The sequence below is a fragment of the Mustela putorius genome, unplaced genomic scaffold, assembly GCF_011764305.1.
Source record: "Mustela putorius furo isolate JIRA1106 unplaced genomic scaffold, ASM1176430v1.1 tig00000771_pilon_pilon_pilon, whole genome shotgun sequence".
Classification (NCBI taxonomy): Eukaryota; Metazoa; Chordata; class Mammalia; order Carnivora; family Mustelidae; genus Mustela; species Mustela putorius.
In genome coordinates this window covers 53,257-70,129 of record NW_025421474.1, presented here as the reverse complement: position 1 = coordinate 70,129, position 16,873 = coordinate 53,257, and the positions used below count along the sequence as shown (strand labels likewise).

Sequence of the window (16,873 nt, the reverse complement as noted above, 5' to 3'; positions counted from 1 at the left end):
GGCTACTTTGCTTTTTCTTGAGTGTTTTGCAAGAGCTTTTTTTAAGGGAAATGAGGCTAGATATCTTTTTTTGGAGGCCAAAGATATGCGGACATTTGTTCTGCAGCCTGTCTAGGAACAATAAACTCTGAGAGAATGGTTTAAAAGGTGAGTGATTAACTTCTCTTTCTTTCTAAGAGCACTCATTTATTCAACCTTCTATCACAGCACCAAGCATAGTTGTTAGTACAGTGTTAAAGATAAATAATTGTGTTCATAGAATACTACTTTTTCACTTCAATAAACTATTGCTGGAATGTCCAAATGTTCTCAAAACCAATCCCTGCTTTTTAACTATAAATATAGCAAGTGTATGTATTTCTTTTTCTTCTAAAAACATGATATTCAACTTGAAGGCAAGGAACAGGGTATAATAAAATGTAGGTCTTTGTATCTTCTTTGCTATAATAGAATATACATAAAGTTTAGAGATTGATTTATTCCCTTCACCAATTGCTCACTCAGACCTAGGCCATTATCAGGAAATGAAAAGCATTTTAGTTTCTTTTATTATAAAGATATTTCCTTTGTCATTATTAAATAGAAAAAAATTTTACCATAGAAGGACTTTAAAATGCGAAGAAGTATAAAAGATACAATAGAAGTTGCCCATTATCAAACAATCCAGAAATAACTATTTCCATAGTCTATGTTTCATGCAGATACATGATCACATTAGTATGTGTATGGAAACAATGCCTGACATTTAAGAAACACACAGTGAATGTTAGCTACCACTAGTAGATAGTAACTATCATTATGAATCTATAATTCTAAATCATTAGAACATATGGACTTCATGGATGTGTCATATTTTATGAAAACGTTATATTATTTTTGGACAATTAAAATTTGTATTATGTGTTAACCCTTTTTCTTTTTTTTTAACCCTTTTTCTATATAAATATCTTTGTATCTCAGAATATTATTTTAAATTTATAGATGTGAAAATACTTGACAAAGGAGCAGAAACATTTTATCTATCTATTTATTTATTTATTAAAAGTTACCTGTGGGTTTTTTTTAATATTCTATTTATCTATTTGTCAGGTTGAGAGAGAGCACAAGCAGGGGGAGCGGCAGGCAGAGGGAGAAGCGGGGTCCCCCTTTGAGCAAGGACACCAATGCTGAACTCGATTCCAGGACCCCAGGACCATGACCTGAGCCCAGTGTAGATAGAGACACCCAGGCATCCTGAACCAGAAGCATTTTAAAAGGTCACAACACATAATATAAAATTTTCCTCTAAATTTAAAATATACTTTTTTCTTAGCAATAGAGGGGTCACAACCTATTTCCCTGGAAAATACTGGGTATTATCCATTGAAAACATTTCTTTAATTTTTTATAGGTAAAAATAGTGATGTGTCCCTTAAATTTGTGTTTTGCCCAACTGTTTTTCCTTTCTTTTTTTCTGTTTTAATTATTGATAGCACTGTTGTTGTTGTTGTTGTTTTGTTTTTCCTCTCAATTTTCTCTTTGGGAAATTGTCATTTAAAAGTTGATAGAGGGTCACCTGGGTGGCTCAGTTAAAGTGTCTGCCTCTGGCTCAGGTTGTGATCGTGGGGTTCTGGAAGTGAGCCCAGAGGTAGGCTAACTGCTCAGAGGGGAGTCTGCTTCTCCCTCTCCCTCTGCCTGTTCCCTCCCTGTCCGTGCTCTCTCTCTCTCAAATAAATAAATAAGATTAAAAGAAATTCTTAGAAAGTTGATAGATATTAAGGATTTTCTTTGTGTACAAAGTCTTTTTCCCTCTAGATTTTTATTTGCCTTTGAATGTAAAAAATTGGAAATTCCTAAGTTTCATGTATCCAAATACTCTACATCTTTTTAGAAACACACACACACACACACACACACACACACACACATTGAAAAGGTCAAATGAAAATTTTGGTAAGTACCTTTAAAATATTTGTTCCAGAGGACATCCTTAATTACTTATCACTGATAGGTTATCAAATCATTTTAAAACCTCAGAGATCTCAGTGAATATCAAACTTAACTACTTCAGGAATACAAGTAATACAAAGGCATAGGAGAAGCAGGAAGAGTTCTAAGACCACAATGTTTATGCTCAGATCCACCTTTTTGCCATATCACTAAACCATTTGGCACGGATTACCATGTGAGGTCTCTAACCAATGCGTTCTTACCTAAAAACAGAATTATTTCAAAGCTAAAATATTTCTATTCGATGCTCTGATAGTTGCATAGATGATGTGACATTTTCCTCAGAGCTATAGCCCAAACATCCATAGATTCGAGCTTTCTTTACTACATGTGAACCTAATAAGACAGGCACACCCTACAAGAGCAGTCCATAGATTAGGACTCTCTCTTTAGAATATACCATTAGTGCTTTTGCCAGCAGGTTTGTCATTTCAAAGTTTTCAAGACATTTTCACCACATTATCTTCCCTCTTTCCAGTCATATAAGTGAGCTTGGTAGTACTTTTCCCCAGTTTCATGCCTTCAGTTCTCTGTAGCCTCTCTGACACTTGACTATAGCTTTTATAGATACCACAGACCAGAAGAACCCAGCTAACTAATACCGATTCTGATCTACAAGGACTATGCGATAGTCAATATTTGGTCTACTAATAGGTGATACATTACATAGTAATAGATAATTGGTATTTTGGCACATAGAAGTAGGGTATTGCCATTAAAACAAAACAAAACAACACAACAACAACAACAACAAAAACTAAAAATGTAGGAGTGGCTTTGTATCTAAGCAGAAGGCAGAGGTCAAAATGATTTTTGCAGAGCTTGTTAAAGAAAGCCTATTGCCTTGAAGAGAATGTTAGCAGAAATCTGGACTTCAAGGGTATTGCCAAGGAGAGCTAAAAAAGAAATGAACTAGATGGTATTGGAAATAGGAAGAACAGGGAATCCTTGGTTTGTAGGGACAGAAAGTTTAGTAACACTCTTATGTGCAGTATCCTGAAATGTAGAAAATGTGTCCAAAAATGTAACTAAGGAGATTTCAAAGCAGAGTGTTGAAGGCACTGCCTGGTTTCTTTTTAATGTCTACTGTAAAATGTGAAAAGAGAGCTAGACAAAAAGAAAGATTATTTTTAAAAAATGGAGCCAGAGCTTGTTGGTTTTTAAAATGCTCAGAATCTCCAACTGGCAAATGTTGTGAAAATCAAAAAATACCTTCTTAGAAAAGATCAATTCCATGGCATTGCTAAAAACAACAACAACAACAAAAACAAAAACAAGACAACAACAACCAAAACAAACAAGTAAACAAAATCATGGTCTATAGATGTTCCATTCTGGCCAAGACCTTAGAAAGATTAATGGCAAGTTTTGGGGGGAATATGCACTCACACAAGAGATTTGTTAAAAGGAAGCTTCAGTATCTATAGCCAAGAACTTTGTAAGTATGGTTTTGGTTAAAGGAACAAATTCCATTGACATTCACAGAAGGCCCAAAAAGTGACAGCATAGAGTAAGAAACAGCTGGACTTCCCTATACCCATACAAAGCCATTGCAATAAGCAGCATGAGAAAACTACTCAGCTGAAAACATATGTCACCTTTCATTAAAAAAAAAAAAATAAGACTCAGAGGAAAGAACCAAGAGCCCGGATGGAGATGCAAAGAGCGAATTAGAATTATTCCTTGGTTTGGGGACCTAATGAGGAAACCCAACATTTATCTGACAAGATTTCAGAAATGTTATGGACCAGTGATCCATGTTTGGTTTCCATTTTCCCCTATTTCTGTCCCACCATGGTATATTGGGGTATGGGAGGAGGACTAAAGATACATTGTCTCTTTAGTTTCAAAGTCTGCAGTAAAAGAGGACCTGAACACAATAGACTCCACTCAAGAAACTACACCTAAAAAGCTTCATTCACATCTGGACTTGATTTAGGTAATGAGAACTTGGTTTTAGACACTGCTTTAATTCATGCAGGGGAATTGCATGTAAGGAGAATAAAAACATCAAAGCCTAGAAAATAAACTATGGTAAGCTGCTTCAAAAATGGCTACTAACATTCCTTGCTTTTAAATTTCTATACAACAGAATTGTGAGATAATAAATGTTTACTGTGTAAAGCTATTAAGTTTGGGGATTATTTGTTACATGGAAATAGATAACACAATAGGAAAAATTTAAAAAAAAATTTTTAATTTGACTTTCCCCTGATTCTTTAAAGTCAAATATATATTATTTTCTTACATTATGTTCCTTTTTAGACATTTTAAAAACTACAAAGTTGACAGAATGTAATCTACCACTGTTCTGGGTGTTGAGCAAACAATCTGCAGTGTACCATCCCTGTTGTCAAGAAACTCACTATCTAGTCAGGAAAAGAGAGATAATGTTACTGTTACCCAATAAGTTCCCAAACAGAGTGTGTACAACATATGTGCACAATATTATAAGGTCACAAAAGAGTATTTGGTTTTGTATCAGGTAGTAGAAACTATTTCACATGCTAGGCAATTATTAATATAATAATAAAACTTTTAAGTTATATAACTTTTTAGGTTGCAATGCCTTGATCAAAAAGAGACATTTTATTTTACTTTATTTTATTTTATTTTATTTACTTGACAGAGAGAGAGACAGCGAGAGAAGGAGCACAAGCAGGGGAAATGGTGGAGTGGGAGAGGGGGAAACAGGCTTTTCACCCAGCAGGGAGCCCAATGCAAAGCTTGATCCCAGGACCCTGGGATCATGACCTAAGCCGAAGGCAGAGGCTTAACAACTGAGCCACCCAAGTGCTCCAAAAGGAGACTTTATTGCCTCTACTGTTGGGTGGTAATGATCTTTGTGTTAGCTCACAGAATCCAAAGGAATGCTGAAAGAATCAGTATCATTCTCTCCTTTCCTCTCCCTTTATTCAGCTCTCTTCACTTCTTGGTTTCATTCAGCTTTATTTTGCCAACTAGCTTTTGTGGAGGAGACAGTTTGTCCCAGCTCAGAATCTCGTTCTTTCAATTTACCAAGAAAGGGCATGTTTCTCTGTGCCTTAATTTCTTCATCTATAAAATGATGGTAATTATGACTAGCTCATCAGGTTGTTGTAAACACTGGATGAGTTAGGCAAGTATTCAGAAGGGTGCCCGGCATAAAGTAAAACTTGCTTGTGCTCTCCAGCCTAAACTTCTCTCTTCAACCTGGTGTCCGTATCTGACTGTCTACTGGAGACCTCCATTTAATGTCTAATAAACATCTCAAATTTAACATTTCTAAAGCTGAGCTCCTGGAATGTCCTCCAAGTCTGCTTTTCTCATGGTTTTCCTAGATCAGTGTGTTCAATTCTTCTAGTCCTTCAGGCCAAAAATCATCCTTGATTACTGTCTTTCTCACACATATCACTTCAAATTTGTCAGCAAACACTCTTAGTTCTATCAGCACTATCTAATAGAATTTTCTGTATCAATGGAAAGGATCTACATCTGTGTTGTCCAATATAGTACCACAAATTTGTGAAGCTATTGAGCCCTTGAAATGTGGTTAACATAACTGAGGAATGGAATTTTTAGTTTAATTCACTTTTAGTAGTTATTTTAGATGTTAAATTTGAAGGGTAACTGGGTGGCTCAGTCAGTTAAGAATCCAGTTCTTGGTTTCAGCTCAGGTCATGATTTCAGGGTCCTAAGATCAAGCCCTTCGTTGGGCTCTGTGCTTAGCAGGGAATCTATTTGAGATTCTCTTCCTTTCCCTCTTACTCTGCTCCTCCCGTCCCCACTTCCCAAATAAATAAATAAATCTAAAAAAAGTGTTAAATTTGAGTAACTGCATTTGGCCATATTGGGTGGTACACCTGTACTGTACCTTTAAAATAAAAATAGGGGTACCTGGGTGGCTCAGTGGGTTAAACCTCTGCCTTTAGGTACCTGGGATCAAGCTCCACATCTGGCTCTCTGCTCAGCAGGGGGCCTGCTTCGCCCTCTCTGCCTGCTGCTCTGCCTACTTGTGGTCTCTCTTTGTCAAATAAATAAATACAAATCTTTTAAAAAATAAAATGAATAAAATAAATATAGAATCTCTACTTCTAATCAATTCCATTATTGAAATCCTAGTCCAAAGCACCCTCATCTTTTGTCTTATGTCTATAGCCTCTCTGGTGGTCCCTTCTTTCTTTATTGTCCTCTGCATTCTATTCTCACTAAAGCAGCCAAAACAATAATTTTAAAATCTGTGTTGAATAACATAAATACTTATCTCAAAGCCCTCCAGAGATTTCTCACATGAGCAAAAGTCCAAATTACTACAGCCCCACTGTGGTCTTGCTCCTTGCTACCTCTGATTTTAATTCTACTGTTCTCTCTCTTGATCACTCTATTTCAGGTATGCTGATCTTTGCATCAAAGGCTCATTTCCAAAAAGGATCTTGGTTTTTCTTCTTCCTGGAATGTTCTTCCTGTGGATTTTCATACGGTTTGCTTTCTTACGTCTTGTGGTTCTTTCCTCACATTCTCAATAAGGCCCTTCATAAATTTTTAATCCTCCCCAGAGGAGGAGGACTTTTAAATTGTCTAGATTTTCAGACCTCCCAACATATCTTATCACCTTCCACTAACTTATTTTAGCTTCTTAGCATGTATTACTAACATTCTAATATTTTACTTATTTACCATATTTATTCTCTGTCTCCATTAAAATGAAAGCTTTATGAAGGCAGTGATCCCCTTTGCTTTGTGTACTGTTGTATTCCGAGTACCTGGAAATACGCGAGTACATGGTAGGCTTGCAATAAATATTTGTATTAATTGGACAGCTATTCTACATTCATGCAAAACTTGCTTATATGGACTCTACAGTCTTGTAAGTATTTGTTTATTATAGACATAGTCACATGACTTCCATTGTTTAAAGATTTAGGGCAAAGATTTGAATTCTGACTAAAAAGTATCTATATGCCTTATCTGAAAAATCAATATAACCTGACTTTAAAGATAACACTTGTTTGGTATTTAAATTTTCTCAGAGGCTTCTTTGTAAATTCCTCCAATTGCAAAATCAGGGTTTTTTGTGTGTGTGTTTTGTTTGTTTGTTTGTTGTTTTTAGACATAATTCATGTATAGAACACTAAGATGAACAAATCTTACTTCATTTTTTTCCCTAACATATTATGTTCTATGCTATAATGATAAACTGTTTGGAGTTTAATAAAATAATGTTTAAATCAACTCTCCCTTTGGGACGCCTGGGTGGCTCAGTTGGTTAAGCAGCTGCCTTCAGCTCAGGTCATGATCCCAGCGTCCTGGGATCGAGTCCCACATCGGGCTCCTTGCTCAGCAGGGAGCCTGCTTCTCCCTCAGCCTCTGCCTGCCATTCTGTCTGCCTGTGCTCGCTCTCTCTCCCTCTCTCTCTGAAGAATAAATAAAAATCTTAAAAAAAAAAAAAAAAAACCTTTAAAAAAAAAATCAACTCTCCCTTTAAAAAAATCATATCCTGAAATTCCTTTCTAACACAAATATTAATACCTATATTTTCAGTTTTAAAAAAACAAAAAATTCTAGGGGTGCCTGGATTGGCTCAGTGGGTTAAGCCTTTGCCTTCGACTCAGGTCATGGTCTCAGGGTCCTGGAATAGAGCCCCGCATCTGGTTCTCTGCTCAGCGCGGAGCTTGCTTCTCTCTCCTTCTCTGCCTGTTCTCTGCTTAATTGCGATGCCTCTCTCTGTCAAATAAATAATTAAAATCTGTAAAAATTTTTTCAAAAAACCAAAAAAATTCTATTGAAAATTTTTTACAGATTTTGTTATCTATTTGGCAGAAAGAGAGAGAAATAGAGATGGTGAGAGCAGGAATGCAAGCAGGGGAGTAGGAGAGGAAGAAGAGGCTCCCCCACAGAGCAGGGAGCCTGATGTGGGCTTGATCCCAGGACTCTGGGATCATGACCTGAGCTGAAGGCAGACACTTCACGACTGAGCCACCCAGGTACCCCCACTATTGAATTTTTAGTTAACAGTCCTTCAAAGTAAAGTTTATTATTTTGTTATGAAAAAACTAAGTCCCAATGATTGTATTATTTTCTTAATTGTTAAAAACTATTTTTTAAATATAAGAATATCTTATAATGCATTATAAAGTACTGTTATTAAGGTTCAATAAAACTAATTAGTTTTTCTTAATATTAGCTTTCATTGCTGGCAATACTTGCTTCATTATACATAAGTTGCTATTCAAAATCCTGACACAGTTGTAAGATAAATTTAAGAGACTTCTTAAAACCCTCAACTCCCAAACTGTATCCTAAGCACCCTGGAGCGTCATACCAAAGTCGTGGAGATGACATGGAATATTTTAAATTTCCCCCCCAAAATGTAAAATCACACTCAACATCTCTTAGACACCATGTGAACTACTAGGTCAAGGCAGTTCACAGTTTCAATGTTAGGTCATGTTATATTCCTCTCAATGGTGTTATATCTTTATGAACCTGGGTTTTCCTTTTTTTTTTTTTTTTTTTATAAAAATCAAATACTGTCAGAAAATTGCAACAAGAATTGAGATGGCAATGTCAACAAGATTTCAAGAATTGAAAAGTTTTGTGGTCTCCAACTGGACACATATATAACTTGATAATAAGTGATTATAGTATTTAAGAATGAAATAAAATATTATTTTTAATTTACATGTAGTGGTTTTGCATATCACTACTACATTCTTTGAGTTTATTTATTTATTTAGGACAAGAAGTAGGATTTATCGGTGGGGCATGAATAGGGAAGGGGCAGTGCTGAATTTCTCATGAGTTCAGCACTCACCATATATCCAGAGGGCCATAATTAGTGATGTATTTGACCCCACTGCCATCTGGGATGAGCTGCTTTTCAGCCACAAAGCCCCACTCCTTGGAAATGTGGCTCTTCTGGTGGCCAGGGAACTAGAACTTGGCCCTGTGTAGGGTCTCAATCATATGCTCCTTGTTCTGCAGCTTGGTAGGGGTGGACATGATGACTTGGCCAATGTGGATCCTGGTTACTGTGGGCTGGGGCTCTCCAAAGGCACAGCACATACCTTACAGGACAACATCGTGTTGATAGGGATGCTGTGGAAGGGATGGAGCTGCACATGTATGTGAAAACCATCTTTGCCACTTCTTTTCACCCTGTACATGCTGGTACAAATAAGGAAGCCTCCAGGGCTTCAGAGGAGAGATGCTTATATTCATCTATACCATGTGGCCACAGAGAGAGACTCAATCTACTTTTGCCTTCTTCTACCCCAGATAAAAGATGCAGATCTTGGCATCAGGGACACCTCTGCCAAGGGAGACTTTGGCTATGGCTTGTTCATGCAATATGGTTAATACTGGGCAAGGCAGTGGCCCATGACAACACCAAGATTTTCAGTGGCATACCACAGAAAAAGATTCTAAATTTTTAGAATAGTGCAACTTATTATGTTGTGTAGACCTAGCTACTTAATAAACAAAACTTAAGGATTTATTTTGGTCTCAGAGCACTGTGAAAATATTACTGATAACAGAAAATTCGAGAACCGGGGGAGTCAGATTATTTTTTTATTTTTTTTATTATTTACTGAAATTCAGGGTTTTTTTCATATTTTTCCAGTTTTATTGAGAAATAATTGGTAAACATTGCTGCATAAGTCTAAGGTGTACAGCACAATGGCTTGACTTACATATGTTATGAAATCATTACCTTAATAAGTTAAATTAGCATCCATCATTTTATATGGATTCAATGAAAAGAAAAGAAAAAAGAAACAAATTTTCCTTGTGGTGAGAACTCTTAGGATCTCCCCCTTAGTAATTTTCATGTATGTTATACAGCAGTGTAAACTATAGTCATCATGTGATACATTACATCCCTAATATTTATTTGTCTTTTAACTGGATATTTGTACATTCTGATCACTTTCCTCTAGTTTTAATTTTTAGAACTCTAGGGAATATTATTTATAGAAAAATTATGTGATGAAACTATTAAGGCTATAATAAATTATTTATGTAAGTGAATTTTTGGTCATGGTCTTAATCACTTTCAATTTGTTTACTACCAATAGAACTTGGAAACAATATTCAGTTCGGATTTGTAACAAAAGATTATCAAAAATAGTTAGTTTTCAGTTTCAGAAAAACTTCAAAACATAGTTTTGAAACTCTTTGGATTTGACAAGACCCAACTGAATTCTTCCAAGGCACTGTTTTTCCTAATTTTTTAGGATCTCATGTACTTTTGGAGAAATTTAATTCTTATGTTACTGATTCATTTACACTCAACTCATCAAAATGTTTGGTAAATGCATTTGATATCCAAAGAGCTTTATGAGAAATTACATCTGGAAAGTCTAAAGTTTTATCATTCTTGAACTTAGTTTCTTGAAACCAGAAAGCCACATTTTTCTAAAGCATGTAGAACTAGAACCTCAAATTTGACTTTAATTTAGTACACTTATGAAACCAAATAGGAGTAAACTTAGTGAAACATTTTTGAATATTCCTCTTGTAATTTATTTCAGTATAGTGGATTTGGGTTTTCCCTATTGGAATAATATTTCAATAATTAAAAATCTGAGTAATAGTCAAATATTTCATGCGTGTTGTCTTTTAATGGAAATATTCCCTTTCTGAGGATGAAAAATACATGTTAATCTTTTTGAAAGCTCTCTTAGTGGGTAAGTTTAACAAATAAGCCATATTGGCTAATTAGTTATCTGATTTTTCATTGGCAAAAGCTTCAAAACCAACAAAATAGCCTGTGTCATAGTATTTTAAGTGTGATAAATGTTGTCTATGACCTCAAGAATGTGTCCTAAAACAAGCAACGGTTAACATGTTAAAAAACAAAAACTTTAAAAAATGCATTAGATCATGTCTGCAAAAGACAAATGTTTGTTAATAACACTGTGTTACTTGGCCTAACTTTTTAATGTCCTAAACATAAGGCATTAATGAAATAAGATTACATTCTAAGCAAATACTAGATGTGAGTAATCTTATTTCTATTCAGCAATCAATTTACTAAGACACAATGTGTAGTTCCCTTAGATACACAAAACAATATAGTATCATCAGGACATTTATTAGGTAAACTGTAGGAAATTGCCATTTTTTACATTAAAAACGGGTCAAATACAGGCTATTTCACATGGCTGAACCTGTATCTAGTCATAAACAAGTCAATATGGAAGGTATTGTTTCTAGAGTTACTCTATGAGGAAGACCCAATTTACACATACTAGAAAAACAAGTTCATATTATCATATTTTTCCAAAATCCAAATATTCTCTTAATCTGGAAATAGATTTCAAACTTTGGTAGTTCTTCCAGTCTGTCAGTTGGTGCAGTCAGCTTCCATAGCTTTAACCCCTAAATCGCAGTGGATTAAATTTAATTTCATTCATGTTCTCTGTCTTTCTGCACCTATTGTCTTCCCTGTAAAACCCATGCTGATGGGACACATATTCATGGAGGCAGAGAGAAAAGGGAACATGATGAAGGACAGACTGGTTCATAACACTTCCATGGGCAAGTAAGAAGGTTCACTTCTGCTCACATTTCACTGGCCAAAGCAAATGACATGACAACATCTATGGAAGTGAGGGAGTGCAATGCTGCCAGTTTTAATGACTACAATCCTGACACTTTAAATTAGAGTTCTTATGTATGAAAGATCTACCTCAGAATGCAAACTTGCAGTAATGCCTAATGTTATTCCAAGTAAAACTAAATAAGGATCTGTAAATATTAATAAAAAATGAATGCTAGAGATACAAAAATTTATTGTGTATAAAGTCTAGCTAAGACAATAAAAAGTACTGTGTAGGATGAGAGAAAGAATATTTGTACCATTATCTTATTTGGATGAACTATCTTGTCTAGCCTTAATTAGATAAACACTTACTGAAGTAAGTAAAGTAGGACTGAGTCATATAAGCCAGTGAATATGATCTGAACCAGAGATGATGATTTTTCAAGGAGCCAAACAGACTGTTGACTATGGCTTGCCATTGTGTCTACCTCAGTCAACTGGCCAATGTTGATTCGATTGAGACTGAGGGGGAAATAATAATCAAGCTTGTTATTTGATTTTTGGCTCTTGAGGGCTTACTGGATACTGGCTTACTTACGGAGATAAATATCTTTGAGTCTCATGCTCATTTGTTTTTCCTTTTTTTTTTTTTTACCTTTTCTTCTCTGTCACTCTATGATCTTAGTATGGCATACTACATAGCCAAGGCCTAAAATAACAGACACCACCACAAAATTTATCATTTTTTAAAAAATTTATTTATTTATTTGACAGAGAGATCACAAGTAGGCAGAGAGAGAGAGAGAGAGAGAGATGGAAGCAGGCTCCCTACTAAGCATAGAGCCCAATGTGGGGCTTGATCCCAGGAGCCTGGGATCATGACCTGAGCTGAAGGCAGAGGCTTTAACCCACTGAGCCACCCAGGTGCCCCATCATTTTGTTTTATAAGGAAGAAAATTGTATATGTAAGATGGTCAAACAATTCACAAACTAGTAGGAGTGAATTACTTAAATATTTTTTTACAGAGACAAAATCATTTCAAGAAAACACTATAAATAATAAAAAGTTAATTTGCACAAATCTGACTGTGTTTCAGAAGTAAAGATTCAAACAAAAGACATTTAAGGGTAGAACATTAAGCTTCCCTAGGTTAACCAGTTAATTAACTTGAGGAATTTTCAAGTAACTTTAACGACATATTTAAGACTCTTATGAGCATCAATATTGTAATACTCTAGGTTTTTAAACAAGTTATTTTCAAACTAATCTTAGTTTCTTGATTCAAATATTTTATGTTATTTTATTTTATTTAAAGATTTATTTATTTATCTGACAGACAGAGATCACAAGTAGGCAGAGAGGCAGGCGGCGGGGGGGGGGGGGGGGGGGGCGGGGAAGCAGGCTCCCTGCTGAGCAGAGAGCCCAATGCAGGGCTTGATCCCAGGACCCTGAGATCATGACCTGAGCAGAAGGCAGAAGCTTTAACCCACTGAGCCACCCAGGCGCCCTGATTTAAGAATTTTAGATCAAACACAATGGTGCATCACTAACTGCTCTCAGTGTAGTTATAAAAGGAAAAAAAAAATCTAAACCCATGATAAACTCAAGGCTCCCCAGGTCATTTCCTCTAGCATACAGCTTCTCCTTGCTTGATTTAAAAGACATCTGATATTGCTACAGGGTAGAAAGTTAACTCATTAGAAAGGAATGTGAATGTCTTAGAGACCTCCCTGCTGCCATGACAGATTATATTAGTCCAGCAAGCAACAAGGAAAGCACAGCTTTAGTAAAACTGTATGTAAGTGATCTGGTTGGGTTTATTCATTCAGATCTGACCACCTTCAATTTTCTTTTTAAATGTGCTACAGCTTTCCATTTAAAAGCAGCTACTCCATATTAAAGGAAGAGGGAACATTATGGCAGCATTACACAACAATAAGGATTCAAATACTAGGCATTAAATTTAAAATATTATAGTAAACACATTGACAATGTAAACATAATGTCAGACATATAATACAAAAGAACCAATTTATTTTCTCTAGAAACACTTTCTTTAATTAGCCATAGTTTATTAATGGGTGGTGTTTGACATTTTGCAATAAAAATTTTAATCATTTTTAAACAACTTGCTATTTTCCATGATTGAGTGAGTCTCTGCCTACCAGATATGCCCAGAAATGTTTTTATATTCTCTATTTCCTTTAAAATTTTTCTTGGCATCTACCTTTGAATCATCTTGTTCTCCAGATGGTAGGTCCTTGTCTATGAGACATGGCTGAAATATTCTGCTATTAACTTTCCTAGATCCTTCACATAATATATATTCTTATCCACAGTGTTTTATTGAGTTCACTCTCTGCTTTGTGGCTTCCATGGCATGACTGTCTGGAGATATTATTTTACTTCAAAGGCCTAAATCAATCCCATTCTCATCTGTTGCCTCCAAGATCCAATTTTCACACTCCCACTAAGCAAAAGGTCAAATCAATGATTTTACCATTTTTTTTTTTTTAACAAATGGACATTCTTTTAAATGTTTTTAATGAACCTAAAGTGCCAACAGGATCTTGGCCAAGTTTTCCACATTTACCTGTCTACTGTAATTCCATCTATTATTCAGCAAACCTCCAAAAAGGTTTTTTTTTTTAATATTTTGTACTTTATTACATTGCTTAACTAAATTAAGTTAAAAGTTGAATTTAGTAAGCTATTTGAAAATAATCTAATTTTGAAAATTCTTTTTATAAGTTCTTATCAAGCAGATAAAGACTTCATATTTCTGTGAATCCATGGTTTATTTCTTACCATACGTAGTGTTATTTTTTTTTTTTTACCACATTTTACCATTAAGAGAAAATGTTTATCATTAGGAAAGTTGAAAAAATTAGATTTCATGCACTTGGCTTAGTTTCTCCCTTTCAAAACACATTTACCCTCTTAACATAGAGCTTTCTATTTGAAGAAAGTTTTGGTATGATTTAATGATGTCTATTAATTCCTTATGTTCAGTGCTTAGTAAGAGGAGACTTAAGGACCCCATTCACAAAATATCATGAAACCATTTCTCATGCACTTATACCTGAAAGTATCTTGGGATTTTTTGCACTTTCTCAATAACCTCCAACCCCCAAATCTCTGCCCACACCATAAGCAGTGACTCTTCACAACAGAGATAAGTTTATTACTTTCACAGGCTTCTGCTGAGAGATATATACAGCTTATAGTGGAAGAAACTCTTCTACTCTCATTTTAGGGATGAATTTTATTGGGACCAAGATAAGCAATGCATTTCTAAAAGAAGTTTCATTTAAAAGATGAAATTGAGTCAAAGAGATAATTTATAAAATGTTATGGTTCAGACTTTCTAACAGATGCAAATATATTTTACCTCTTTATTTTTTGGAACCTCCCAGTTTTATAGGATGGCTTTTTGAAGGTATAATTCAATATCTTAAATAAATGTATGTTGGGACGCCTGGGGGACTCAGTGGGTTAAATCCTCTTCCTTCAGCTCAGGTCATGATCCCAGGGTCCTGGGATCGAGCCCCGCATCGGGCTCTCTGCTCGGCAGGGAAACCTGCTTCCCTCTCTCTCTCTCTCTCTGCCTGCCTCTCTGCCTACTTGTGATCTCTGTCAAATAAATAAATAAATAAATCTTAAAAAAATGCTGTTAAATAAATGTATGTTAACTTTAAACAATAAGTCCCAAAGCTATTTGCCAGTATTATTTTCAGATTGCATTTGAACCCCCTCCATCTTTATGCTAAACCTCGTTCCAATGCACAGGCAAGACTAGATTGGTATAATATTTAAACAGAAACAAAGAAGGTTTTGTCCATAGTTGCAAATGATGTTGATGTAAAACCACTACCCTGGCACTGAGTGATGAGTGCCACCCAGCTAAGGAGACATAACCACCAACAGGCATCACTGAGGTAATAATCCCAGGCAACTAGAGCAGCACTTCAGACATTGCTTAAGGGAAGATAATTGATAGTAAGTCACACACAAGCAATTTACTGCTAAAAACAAATAAAATATTTGAGCACCTTTTCTGTTTCTTTCCCTTTGAAGCAGAAAAGTGCTATTCACTTAACAATAGGAGGAGTTGTAGTAAGAATCAAAAAGGGAAGAGGAAGAGATACGGTGATATACAGGATGAGATTAGAGGTTTGGTATCTAATTAACTATCTGGATGAATAACTAAGCTTATAACATTGTTAAAATGTACTTGGTTGATTTTCCTACTAATAACAACCACAAAGTCAGTTATTAACAACAGTAGGTAAAGATGGTGTTCTTTAGACACTGAGATTATAAGATTTAGGCTTGAGTAATTAGTTCTCCGACAATTTCTCACCTATTAATGGAACTTACACAAATTCATGATCATTTTAGACTATCACAAATTGAGTGATATGGATCAAATTGTGCACCCCAAAATTTGTATGTTGAAATCCCTAACCTCAATGTGATTATATTTGGAGATAGGACCCATGGGAGGTAATTAGTGTTAAATGCGGTCATCAAGGTGAGGCCCTAATTTGATAGGACTAATGCCTTTATTTGAAAAGACACAAAAGAGTTCCCTCTTCCTCTATTCCCCACAGGAAGACACAGTGTAAAAGAGACAATCTGCAAGCCAAGGACAGAGCTCTCACCACAGCGATCAAATTAGCTAGCACCATGATCTTGGATTTCCCAGCCTCCAAAGATGTGAGAAATAAGTATCTGTTATTTAAGCCAGCCAGTCTATGCTATTTCATGATGGCAGCCTGTGCAGACTAAGGCATTGGAATTGGAGCATTTGATGGAATATTGAGGACAAAGGAATTTTTAAGAATTGGTCATCAGGGCACCTGGGTGGCTCAGTGGGTTAAGCTGCTGCCTTCGGCTCGGGTCGTGATCTCAGGGTCCTGGGATGGAGTCCTGCATTGGGCTCTCTGCTCGGCGGGGAGTCTGCTTCTTCCTCTCTCTCTCTCTGCCTGCCTCTCTGCCTACTTGTGATCTCTCTCTGTCAAATGAATAAATAGAATCTTAAAAAAAAAAAAAAAAAAGAATTGGTCATCAATGTTCTTTTCCCTTTCCTTACTGCACAGTAATAAATTCTGTTAACTCTTGTTCTTGCTGGAAGGGTATGGACTATCATCATTATTTCTTCAACAGCTCTAAAGATAATTGGGTGAATATATTTTGAAAATTTCAGGTTTCAAGGTAAACACAAACTTCAACAGGCAAAGTTTTCCTTAATTTTGAAGCCTTTAAACTTTATTCAACCTGTTTACATTCAGAAGAACAATTGCCACTAAATTCTGAGTCCAAACCATCAGAGTAGGACTTGCCACTTTGCCATT

At 35.6% G+C, this 16,873-nt stretch overlaps 1 pseudogene; it reads right to left on the bottom strand.

Annotated features, from left to right (window-relative positions):
• Positions 1–8,926: 8,926 nt before the first annotated feature.
• LOC123393232 lies at positions 8,927–9,314 on the bottom strand (annotated as a pseudogene).
• Between the last annotated feature and the right edge of the window lie 7,559 nt (positions 9,315–16,873).